The sequence below is a fragment of the Schistocerca gregaria genome, unplaced genomic scaffold (genome assembly GCF_023897955.1).
Source record: "Schistocerca gregaria isolate iqSchGreg1 unplaced genomic scaffold, iqSchGreg1.2 ptg000077l, whole genome shotgun sequence".
In the NCBI taxonomy this organism is placed as follows: Eukaryota; Metazoa; Arthropoda; class Insecta; order Orthoptera; family Acrididae; genus Schistocerca; species Schistocerca gregaria.
The window spans coordinates 16087353-16100486 of record NW_026061710.1 but is presented as its reverse complement, the minus strand read 5'-3'; positions in this window follow the sequence as shown (position 1 = coordinate 16100486).

Genomic DNA, 13134 nt, shown 5'->3' with positions numbered 1-13134 from the left:
TACTTTCTTCCATGGGAGTAATGTCTCAAACAGTCTACTCTTTTATCGTTCCCTGGAAGACCAGTAGTAGATTCCGATGCACATCTGGAGGCATTCTGTAATCTGTGGACTATCAGAGTGTTGTTGAAACACAGAAATTGCAGCGGGATTGAATACAAGAGTCACCATGCGCACTTTCCTCCATGGGAGTAATGTCTCAAACAGTCTACGGTTTCATCGTCCCCTGGAAGACCAGTAGTTGTTTCTGATGCACATCAGGTGGCATTCTGTAGTCTGTGGACTATCAGAGTGTTGTTGAAACACAGAAATTGCATCAGGATTGAATACAACAGTAACCATGCGCACTTTCCTCCATGGGAGTAATATCTCAGTCTACGCTTTGATCGTTCCCTGGATGACCAATAGTAGTTTCCGATGAACATCTAGAGGCATTCTGTAATCTGTGAACCTTCAAAGTGTTGATGAAACACAGAATTTGCCTCGGGATTGAATACAACAGTCACCATGCGCACTTTAACCCATGGGAGTGATGTCTCAAACAGTCTACGCTTTGATCGTTCCCTGGAAGAACAGTAGTAGTTTCCGATGCACATCTGGAGGCATTCTGTAATCTGTGGACTATCAGAGTGTTGATGAAACACAGAAATTACATCGCGATTTAATACAACACACAATATGCGTACTTTCCTCCATGGGAGTAATGACTCAAAGAGTCTACGATTTGATCGTTCCCTGGAGTACCAGTAGTAGTTTCCGATGCACGTCTTTAGGCATTCTGTTATTTGTCTACTATCAGAGTGTTAAGGAAACACAGAGATTGAATCGGGATTGAATACAACAGTCACCATGCGCACTTTCCTCCAAGGGAGTAATGTCTCAAAACAGTTTACGCTTTGATAGTTCCCTGGAAGACCAGTAGTAGTTTCCGATGAACATCTGGAGGCATTCTGTAATCTGTGGACTATCAGAGTGTTGACAAAACACAGAAACTGCATCGGGATTGAATACAACAGTCACCATGCGCACTTTCCTCCATGGGATTAATGTCTCAAACAATCTACGCTTTGATGGTTCCCAGGAAGACCAATAGTAGTTTCCGATGCACATCTGGAGGCATTCTATAATCTGTGAAGTAACTGAGTGTTGATGAAGCACAGAAATTGCATCGGGATTGAATACAACTGTCACCATGCGCACTTTCCTCCACAGGAGTAATGTCTCAAACAGTTTATGCTTTGAACGTTCCCTCGTAGGATAGTAGTAGTTTCCGATACACATCTGGAGGCATTCTGTAATCTGTGTCCTTCAAAGTGTTGATGAAACACAGAAATTACATCGTGATTGAATACAACAATCACCATGGTCACTTTCCTACATGGGAGTTATGTCTCAAGCAGTCTACGCCTTGATCGTTCGATGGAAGACCAGTAGTAGTTTCCGATGCACATCTGGAGGCATTCTGTAATCTGTGGACTATCTGAGTGTTGATGAATCACAGAAATTGCTTCGGGATTGAATACAACAGTCACCATGCGCACTTTCCTCCATTGGAGTAATGTCTCAAACACTTTACGCTTTGATCGTTCCCTGGAAGACCAGTAGTAGTGTCCGATGCACATCTGGAGGCATTCTGTAATCTGTGGACTATCAGAGTGTTGATGAAACAAAGAAATTGCATCGGGATTGAATACAACAGTCACCATGCGCACTTTCCTCCGTGGGAGTAATGTCTCATACAGTCTACGCATTGATCGTTCCATGGAAGACCAGTAGTAGTTTCTGATGCACATCTGGAGGAATTTTGTAATCTGTGGACTATAAGAGTGTTGATGAACACAGAAATTGCATCGGGATTGAATACAACAGTTACCATGCACACTTTCCTACATAGGAGTAATGTCTCAACAGTCTACGCTTTGATCGTTCCCTGGAAGACCAGTAGTAGTTTCCGATGCACGTCATTAGGCATTCTGTTATGTGTTTACTATCAGATTGTTGTTGAAACACAGAAATTGCATCGGGATTTAATACAACAGTCACCATGCGGACTTCCTTCCATGGGAGTAATGTCTCAAACAGTCAACGCTTTGATCGATCCCTGGAACACCAGTAGTAGTTTCCGAACACATCTGGAGGCATTCTGTAATCTGTGGACTATCAGAGTGTTGTTGAAACACTGAAATTGCATCGGGATTGAATACAACAGTCACCATGCGCACTTTCATCCATGGGAGTAATGTCTCAAGAAGTCTACGCTTTGATCGTTCCCTGGAAGACCAGTAGTAGTTTCCGATGCACATCTGGAGGCATTCTCTAATTTGTGGACTATCAGAGTGTTGATGAAACACAGAAATTGCATCGGGATTGAATACAACAGTCACCATGCGCACTTTCCTACATAGGAGTAATGTCTCAAACAGTCTACGCTTTGATCGTGCCCTGGAAGACCAGTAGCAGGTTCAGGTGCACAACTGAAAGAATTCTGTAATCTGTGGACTATCAGAGTGTTGATGAAACACAGAAATTGCATCGGGATTGAATACAACAGTCACCATGCGCACATACCTCCATGGGAGTAAAGTGTCAAACAGTCTACGCTTTGATCGTTCACTGGAAGACCAGTAGTAGATTCCGATGCACATCTGGAGGCATTCTGTAATCTGTGGACCTTCAAAGTGTTGACGAAACGCAGAAATTGCATCGGGATTGAATACAGCATGCACCATGCGTACATTTCTACATTGGAGTAATGTCTCAAACTGTCATCGCATTGATCATTCCCTCAAGACCAGTAGTAGTTTCCGATGCACATCTGGAGGCCTTCTGTAATCTGTGGACTATTCGAGTTCTAATGAAACACAGAAATTGCATCGGGATTGAATACAATAGTCACCATGCGTACTTTCCTCCATGGGAGTAATGTCTCAAACAGTCTAAGCTTTGATCGTTCCCTTGAAGACCAGTAGTAGTTTCGATTCACATATGGAGGCATTCTGTAATCTGTGGAGCTTCGAAGTGTTGATGAAACACAGAAATTGCATCGGGATTTAATACGACAGTCACCATGCGCACTTTCCTCCATTGGAGTAATGTCTCAAATTTTCAACGCCTTTATCGTTCCCTGGAAGACCAGTAGTGGTTTCCGATGCACGTCTGGTGGCATTCTGTAAGCTGTGGACTATCAGAGTAGTCTTGAAACACAGAAATTGCATCGGGATTGAATACAACAGTAACCGTGCGCACTTTCCTCCATGGGAGTAATATCTTAAATAGTCTACTTTTTGATCGTTCCCTGGAAAACCAGTAGTAGTTTCCGATGCACATCTCGAGGCATTCTGTAATCTGTGGACCTTCAAAGTGTTGATGAAACACAGAAAATGCATCGGGATTGAATAAACAGTCACCATGCGCACTTTCCTCCAGGGGAGTAACGTCTCAAACTGTCATCGATTTGATCGTTCCCTGAAGACCAGTAGTAGTTTCCAATGCACATCTGGAGGCATTCTGTAATTTGTGGTCTATCCGGGTGTTGATGAAACACAGAAATTGCATCGGCATTGATTACAACCGTCACCATGCGAACTTTCCTCCATGGGAGTAATGTCTCAAACAGTGTACGCCTTGATCGTTCCCTGGTAGAAAAGTAGTAGTTTCCGATGCACATCTGGAGGCATTCTGTAATTTGTGGTCTATCCGGGTGTTGATGAAACACAGAAATGGCATCGGGATTGAATACAACAGTCACCATGCGCACTTTCTTCCACGGAAGTAATGTCTCAAACAGTCTATGCTTTGATCGTTTCCTCGAAGACCAGTAGTAGTTTCCGATGCACATCTGGAGGCATTCTGTAATCTGTGGACCTTCAAAGTGTTGCTGAAACACAGAAATTGCATCGTTATTGAATACAACAGTCACCATGCGCATTTTCCTCCATGGGAGTAATACCTCAAACAGTCTACACTTTGATCGTTCCCAGGAAGACCAGTAGTGGTTTCCGATGCACATCTGGTGGCATTCTCTAATCTGTGGACTATCAGAGTTTTGATGAAACACAGACATTGCATCGGGATTGAATACAACAGCCACCATTCGCCTTTTCCTCCATGGGAGTAATGTCTCAAAGAGTCTACGGTTTGATCGTTCCCTGGAAGACCAGTAGTTGTTTCCGATGCACATCTGGTGGCGTTCTGTAATCTGTGGACTATCAGGGTGTTGATGAAACACAGAAATTGCATCGGGATTGAATAGAACGGTCACCATGCGGACTTTCCTCCATGGGAGTAATGTCTCAAACAGTCTATTCTTTGATCGTTCCCAGGAAGACCAGTAGTAGTTTCCGATGCATATCTGGAGGCAATCTGTAATCTGTGGACTATCAGAGTGTTGATGAATCACAGAAATTGCTTCGGGATTGAATACAACAGTCACCATGCGCACTTTCCTCCATGGGAGTAATGTCTCAAACAGTCTACGTTTTGATCGTTCCCTGGAGGACCAGTAGTAGTTTCCGATGCACGTCTTTAGGCATTCTGTTATCTGTTTACTATCAGAGTGTTTTTGAAACACAGAAATTGCCTCGGGATTGAATACAACAGTCACCATGCGGACTTCCCTCCATGGGAGTAATGTCTCAAACAGTCAACGCTTTGATCGATACCTGGAAGACCAGTAGTAGTTTCCGATGCACATCTGGAGATATTCTGTAATCTGTGGACTATCAGAGTGTTGTTGAAACACTGAAATTGCATCGGGATTGAATACAACAGTCACCATGCGCACTTTCATCCATGGGAGTAATGTCTCAAGAAGTTTATGCTTTGATCGTTCCCTGGAAGACCAGTAGTAGTTTCCGATGCACATCTGGAGGAATTCTGTAGTCTGTGGACTATCAGAGTGTTGATGAAACACAGAAATTGCATCGGGATTGAATACAACAGTCACCATGACCACTTTCCTCCATGGGAGTAATGTCTCAAACAGTCTACGCTTTGATCGATCCGTGGAAGACCAGTAGTAGTTTCCGATGCACATCTGGAAGCATTCTGTAATCTGTTCACTATCAGAGTGTTGTTGAAACACAGAAATTGCATCGGGATTGAATACAACAGTCACCATGCGGACTTTCCTCAATGGGAGTAACATCTCAAACAGTCTAAGCTTTGATGGTTCCCTGGAAGACCACTAGTAGTTTCCGATGCACATCTGGTGGCATTCTGTAATCTGTAGACTATCAGAGGGTTGTTGAAACACAGAAATTGCATCGGGATTGAATACAACAGTCACAATGCGCCCCTTCCTCCATGGGAGTAATGTCTCAAACAGTCTAAACTTTGATCGTTCCCTGGAAGACCAGTAGTAGTTTCGATTCACATATGGAGGCATTCTGTAAGCTGTGGACCTTCAAAGTGTTGATGAAACACAGAAATTGCATCGAGATTGAATACAACAGTCACAATGCGCACTTTCCTCCTTGGGAGTAATGTCTCAAAGAGTCTACGCTTTGATCGTTCCCTGGAAGACCAGTAGTAGATTCCGATGCACATCTGGCAGCATTCTGTAATCTGTGAACTATCAGAGTGTTGTTGAAACACAGAAATTGCAATCGGGATTGAATACAACAGTCACCATGCGCACTTTCCTCCATGGGAGTAAAGTTTCAAACAGTCTACGCTTTGATCGTTCCCTGGAAGAGGAAATTGTGCATGGTGACTGTTGCATTCAATCCCGATGCAATTTCTGTGTTTCATCAACACTCTGATAGTCCACAGATTACAGAATGCCACCAGATATACATCGGTAACTACTACTGGTCTTTCAGGGAATGATCAAAGCGTAGACTGTTTGACACACTACTTCCGTTTGGGAAAGTGCGCATGGTGACTATTGTATTCAATCCCGATGCAATTTCTGTGTTGCATCAACACTCTCACAGTCCACATATTACAGAATGAAACCAGATGTGCATCGGAAACTACTACTGGTCTCCCAGGGAACGATCAAAGCGCAAACTGTTTGAGACATTACTCCCTTGGAGGAAAGTGCGCATGGTGACTGTTGTATTCAATCCAAATGCAATTTCTCTGTTTCATCAACACTCTGATAGCCCACAGATTACAGAATGCCACCAGATGTGCATCGGAAACTACTACTGGTCTTCCAGGAAACTATTAAAGCGAGGACTCTTTCAGATATTACTCCCATGGCGGAAAGTGTGGATGGTGACTGTTGTATTCAATCCCGATGCAATTTCTGTGTTTCATCAACACTCTGATAGTCCACAGATAACTGAATGCCCCCAGATGTGCATCGGAAATTACTACTGGTCTTCCAGGGAACGATCAAATCGTAGACTGTTTGAGACATTACTCCCATGGAGGAAAGTGCGCATCGTGTCTGTTGTATTGAAACCCGATGCCATTTCTGTGTTTCATCAACAATCTGATAGTCCACAGATTACAGAATGCCCCCAGATGTGCATCGGATACTACTACTGGTCTTCCTGGGAACGATCAAAGCGTAGACTGTTTCAGACGTTACTCCATGGAGGAAATTGCGGATGGTGACTGTTGTATTCAATCCCGATGCAATTTCTGTGTTTCATCAACACTCTGATAGTCCACAGATAACAGATTGCCTCCAGAAGTGCATCGAAAACTACTACTGGTCTTCCTGGGAACGATAGAAGCGTAGACTGTACCAGACATTACTCCGATGGAGGAAATTGCGGATTGTGACTGTTGTATTCAATCCCGATGCAATTTCTGTGTTTTATCAACACTCTGATAGTCCACAGAATACAGATTGTCTCCAGATGTGCATCGGAAACTACTACTGGTCTTCTTGGGTACGATCAAAGCGTAGACTGTACCAGACATTACTCCCATTGAGGAAAGTACGGATTGTGACAGTTGTAATCACTCCCGATGCAATTTCTGTGTTTCATCAACACTTTGAAGGTCCACAGATTACAGAATGCCTCCAGATGTGCATCGGAAGCTACTACTGGTCTTCCAGGGAACGATCAAAGCGTAGACTGTTTTAGACATTATTCCCATGGAGAAAAGTGCGGATTGTGACTGTTGTATTTAATCCCGATGCAATTTCTGTGTTTCATCAAGTCTCTGATAGTCCACAGATTACAGAATGCCACCAGATGTGCAATGGAAACTACTACTGGTCTTCCAGGGAACGATAAAAGAGTAGACTGTTTGAAACATTACTCCCATGGAGGAAAGTGCCCATGGTGACTGTTGTATTCAATCCCGATGCAATTTCTGTGTTTCATCAACACTTTGAAGAACCACAGATTACAGAATGCCTCCAGATGTGAATCGAAACTACTACTGGTCTTCCAGGGAACGATCAAAGCGTAGACTGTTTGAGACATTACTCCCATGAGGGTAAGTGTGCATGGTGACTGTTGCATTCAATCCCGATACAATTTCAGTGTTTCAACAACATTCTGATAGTCCACAGATTACAGAATGCCACCAGATGTGCATCGGAAACTACTACTGGTCTAACAGGGAACGATCTTAGCGATGACAGTTTGAGACATTACTCCCATGGAGAAATGTACGCATGGTGCCTGTTGTATTCAATCCCGATGCAATTTCTGTCTTTTATCAACACCCGGATAGACCACAGATTACAGAGTACCTGAAGATGTGCATCGAAAACTACTACTGGTCTACCAGGGAACGATCAAAGCGTAGACTGTTTGAGACATTACTCCCATGGAGGGAAGTGCGCATGGTGACTGTTGTATTCAATCCCGATGCAATTTCTGTGTTCATCAACTCTCTGATAGTCCACAGATTACAGAATGCCTCCAGATGTGCATCGGAAACTACTACTGGTCTTCCAGGGAACGATCAAAGCGTAGACTGTTAGAGCCATTACTCCCTTGGAGGAAAGTGTGCATGGTGACTGTTGAATTCAATCCCGATGAAATATCTGTGTTTCATCAACACTTTGAAGGTCCACAGATTACAGAATGCCTCCAGATGTGCATCGGAAACTACTACTGGTCTTCCAGGGAACGATCAAAAGGTAGACTGTTGCAGACGTTACTCCCATGGAGGAATGTGCAGATGGTGACTGTTGTATTCAATCCCGATGCAATTTTTTGTGTTTCGTCAACACTCTGATAGTCCACAGCTTACAGAATGCCTCCAGATGTGCGTCTGAAACTACTACTGTTCTTCCAGGGAACGATCAAAGCATAGACTGTTTGAGACATTACTCCCATGGAGGAATGTGCGCATGTTGACTGTTATATTCAATCCCGATGCAATTTCTGTGTTTATCAACTCTCTGATAGTCCACAGATTACAGAATGCCTCCACATGTGCATCGGAAACTACTAATGGTCTTCAGGGAACGATCAAAGCGATGACAGTTTGAGACATTACTCCCATGGAGAAATGTACGCTTGGTGCCTGTTGTATTCAATCCCGGTGCAATTTCTGTCTTTTATCAACACCCGGATAGACCACAGATTACAGATTACCTCAAGATGTGCATCGGAAACTACTACTGGTCTTCCAGAGAACGATCAAAGTGTAGACTGTTTTAGACATTACTCCCATGGAGGAAAGTGGTCATGGAGACTGTAGTATTCAATCCCGATGTAATTTCTGTGTTTCATCAACACTCTGATAGTCCACAGATTTCAGAATGCCTCCAGATGTGCATCGGAAACTACTACTGGTCTAACAGGGAACGATCTTAGCGATGACAGTGTGAGACATTACTCCCAGGGAGAAATGTACGCATGGTGCCTGTTGTATTCAATCCCGATGCAATTTCTGTCTTTTATCAACACCCGGAGAGACCACAGATTACAGAATACCTCCAGATGTGCATCGGAAACTACTACTGGTCTTCCAGGGAACGATCAAAGCGTAGACTGTTTGAGACATTACTCCCATGGAGGAAAGTGCGCTTGGTGACTGTTGTACTCAATCCCGATGCAATTTCTGTGTTCATCAACTCTCTGATAGTCCTAAGATTACAGAATGCCTCCAGATGTGCATCGGAAACTACTACTGGTCTTCCAGGGAGCGATCAAAGCGTAAACTGTTTGAGACATTACACCCATGGGGGAAAGTGTGTATGGTGACTGTTGTATTCAATCCCGATGCAGATTCTGTGTTTCTTCAACACTCTGATAGCTCACAGGTTACAGAATGCTACCAGATGTGCATCGGAAACTACTACTGGTCTTCCAGGGAACGATTAAAGCGAGGACTGTTTCAGACATTACTCCCATGGCGGAATTTGCGGATGGTGACTGTTGTATTCAATGCCGATGCAATTTCTGTGTTTCATCCACACTCTGATAGTCCACAGATTACAGATTGTCCCCAGATGTGCATCGAAAACTATTAATGGTATTCCTGGGACCGATCAAGGCGTAGACTGTTTCAGACATTACTCCCATGGAGGAATGTGCGCATGGTGTCTGTTGTATTAAATCCCGATGCAATTTCTATGTTTCATCAACACCCTGATAGTCCACAATTTACAGATTGCCTCCAGATGTGCATCGGAAACTACTACTGGTATTCCTGGGAACGATTAGAGCGTAGACTGTTAGACACATTACTCCCATGGAGGCAAGTGTGCATGGTGACTGTTGTATTCAATCCCGATGCAATTTCTGTGTTTCATCAACACTCTGATAGTCCACAGATAACAGATTGCCTCCAGAAGTGCATCGAAAACTACTACTTGTCTTCCTGGGAACGATCAAAGCGTAGACTGTTTGAGACATTAATCCTGTGGAATAAAGTGTGCATGGTGCCTGTTGTATTCAATCCCGATGCAATTTCTGTGTTTCATCAACACTCTGATAGTCCACAGAATACAGAATGCCACCAGATGTGCATCGGAAACTAATACTGGTCTTCCAGGGAAGGATCATAGGGTAGACTGTTTCAGACGTTACTCCCATGGAGGAATGTGCGGATGGTAACTGTTGTATTGAATCCCGATGGAATTTCTGTGTTTCATCAACACTCTGATAGTCCACAGCTTACAGAATGCCTCCAGATGTGCATCGGAAACTACTACTTTTCTTCTTGGAACGATCAAAGCGTAGACTGTTTGAGACATTATTTCCATGGAGGAAAGTGCGCATGGTGACTGTTGTATTCAATCCCGAGGCAATTTCTGTGTTTCATCAACACTTTAAAGGTCCACAGATTACAGAATTCCTCAAGATGTTCACTGGAAACTACTATTGGTGTTCCAGGGAACGATCAAAGCGTAGACTGAGATACAACTCCCATGGAGGAAAGTGCGCATGGTTACTGTTGTATTCAATCCTGATGCAATTTCTGTGTTTCAACAACACTCTGATAGTCAACAGATTACAGAATGCCTCCAGATGTGCATCGGAAACTACTACTGGTCTTCCAGGGAACGATAAAAGAGTAGACTGTTTGAGACATTACTCCCATGGAGGAAAGTGACCATGGTGATTGTTGTATTCAATCCCGATGCAATTTCTGTGTTCATCAACTCTCTGATAGTCCACAGATTACAGAATGCCTCAAGATGTGCATCGGAAACTACTACTGGTCTTCAGGGAACGATCAAAGCGATGACAGTTTGAGACACTACTCCCATGTAGGAAAGTGCGCGTGGTGACTGTTGTATTCAATCCCGTTGCAATTTCTGTGTTTATCAACTCTCTGATAGTCCACAGATTACAGAATGCCTCCACATGTGCATCGGAAACTACTAATGGTCTTCAGGGAACGATCAAAGCGATGACAGTTTGAGACATTACTCCCATGGAGGAAAGTGGTCATGGTGACTGTTGTATTCAATCCGGATGTAATTTCTGAGTTTCATCAACACTCTGATAGTCCACAGATTACAGAATGCCACCAGATGTGCATCGGAAACTACTACTGGTCTAACAGGGAACGATCATAGCGATGACAGTTTGAGACATTACTCCCATGGAGAAATGTACACTTGGTGCCTGTTGTATTCAATCCCGATGCAATTTCTGTCTTTTATCAACACCCGGATAGACCACAGATTACAGAGTACCTGAAGATGTGCATCGAAAACTACTACTGGTCTTCCAGGGAACGATCAAAGCGTAGACTGTTTGAGACATTACTCCCATGGAGGGAAGTGCGCATGGTGACTGTTGTATTCAATGCCGATGCAATTTCTGTGTTCATCAACTCTCTGATAGTCCACAGATTACAGAATGCCTCCAGATGTGCATCGGTAACTACTACTGGTCTTCCAGGGAACGATCAAAGCGTAGACTGTTAGAGACATTACTCCCTTGGAGGAAAGTGTGCATGGTGACTGTTGAATTCAATCCCGATGAAATTTCTGTTTTTCATCAAAACTCTGATAGTCCACAGATTACAGATTGCCTCCAGAAGTGCATCGGAAACTACTACTGGTCTTCCAGGGAACGATCAAAAGGTAGACTGTTGCAGACGTTACTCCCATGGAGGAATGTGCAGACGGTGACTGTTGTATTCAATCCCGATGCAATTTTTTGTGTTTCGTCAACACTCTGATAGTCCACAGCTTACAGAATGCCTCCAGATGTGCGTCGGAAACTACTACTGTTCTTCCAGGAACGATCAAAGCATAGACTGTTTGAGACATTACTCCCATGGAGGAATGTGCGCATGTTGACTGTTATATTCAATCCCGATGCAATTTCTGTGTTTATCAACTCTCTGATAGTCCACAGATTACAGAATGCCTCCACATGCGCATCGGAAACTACTAATGGTCTTCAGGGAACGATCAAAGCGATGACAGTTTGAGACATTACTCCCATGGAGAAATGTACGCTTGGTGCCTGTTGTATTCAATCCCGGTGCAATTTCTGTCTTTTATCAACACCCGGATAGACCACAGATTACAGATTACCTCAAGATGTGCATCGGAAACTACTACTGGTCTTCCAGAGAACGATCAAAGTGTATACTGTTTGAGGCATTACTCCCATGGAGGAAAGTGGTCATGGTGACTGTAGTATTCAATCCCGATGTAATTTCTGTGTATCATCAACACTCTGATAGTCCACAGATTTCAGAATGCCTCCAGATGTGCATCGGAAACTACAACTGGTCTAACAGGGAACGATCTTAGCGATGACTGTGTGAGACATTACTCCCAGGGAGAAATGTACGCATGGTGTCTGTTGTATTCAATCCCGATGCAATATCTGTCTTTTATCAACACCCGGAGAGACCACAGATTACAGAATACCTCCAGATGTGCATCGGAAACTACTACTGGTCTTCCAGGGAACGATCAAAGCGTAGACTGTTTGAGACATTACTCCCATGGAGGAAAGTGCGCTTGGTGACTGTTGTATTCAATCCCGATGCAATTTCTGTGTTCATCAACTCTCTGATAGTCCTAAGATTACAGAATGCCTCCAGATGTGCATCGGAAACTACTACTGGTCTTCCAGGGAGCGATCAAAGCGTAAACTGTTTGAGACATTACACCCATGGGGGAAAGTGCGCATGGTGACTGTTGTATTCAATCCCGATGCAGATTCTGTGTTTCATCAACACTCTGATAGCTCACAGGTTACAGAATGCTACCAGATGTGCATCGGAAACTACTACTGGTCTTCCAGGGAACGATTAAAGCGAGGACTGTTTCAGACATTACTCCCATGTCGGAAATTGCGGATGGTGACTGTTGTATTCAATGACGATGCAATTTCTGTGTTTCATCCACACTCTGATAGTCCACAGATTACAGATTGTCCCCAGATGTGCATCGGAAACTATTACTGGTATTCCTGGGACCGATCAAGGCGTAGACTGTTTCAGACATTACTCCCATGGAGGAATGTGCGCATGGTGACTGTTGTATTAAATCCCGATGCAATTTTTATGTTTCATCAACACTCTGATAGTTTACAATTTACAGATTGCCTCCAGATGTGCATCGGAAACTACTACTGGTATTCCTGGGAACGATTAGAGCGTAGACTGTTAGACACATTACTCCCATGGAGGCAAGTGTGCATGGTGACTGTTGTATTCAATCCCGATGCAATTTCTGTGTTTCATCAACCCTCTGATAGTCCACAGATAACAGATTGCCTCCAGAAGTGCATCGAA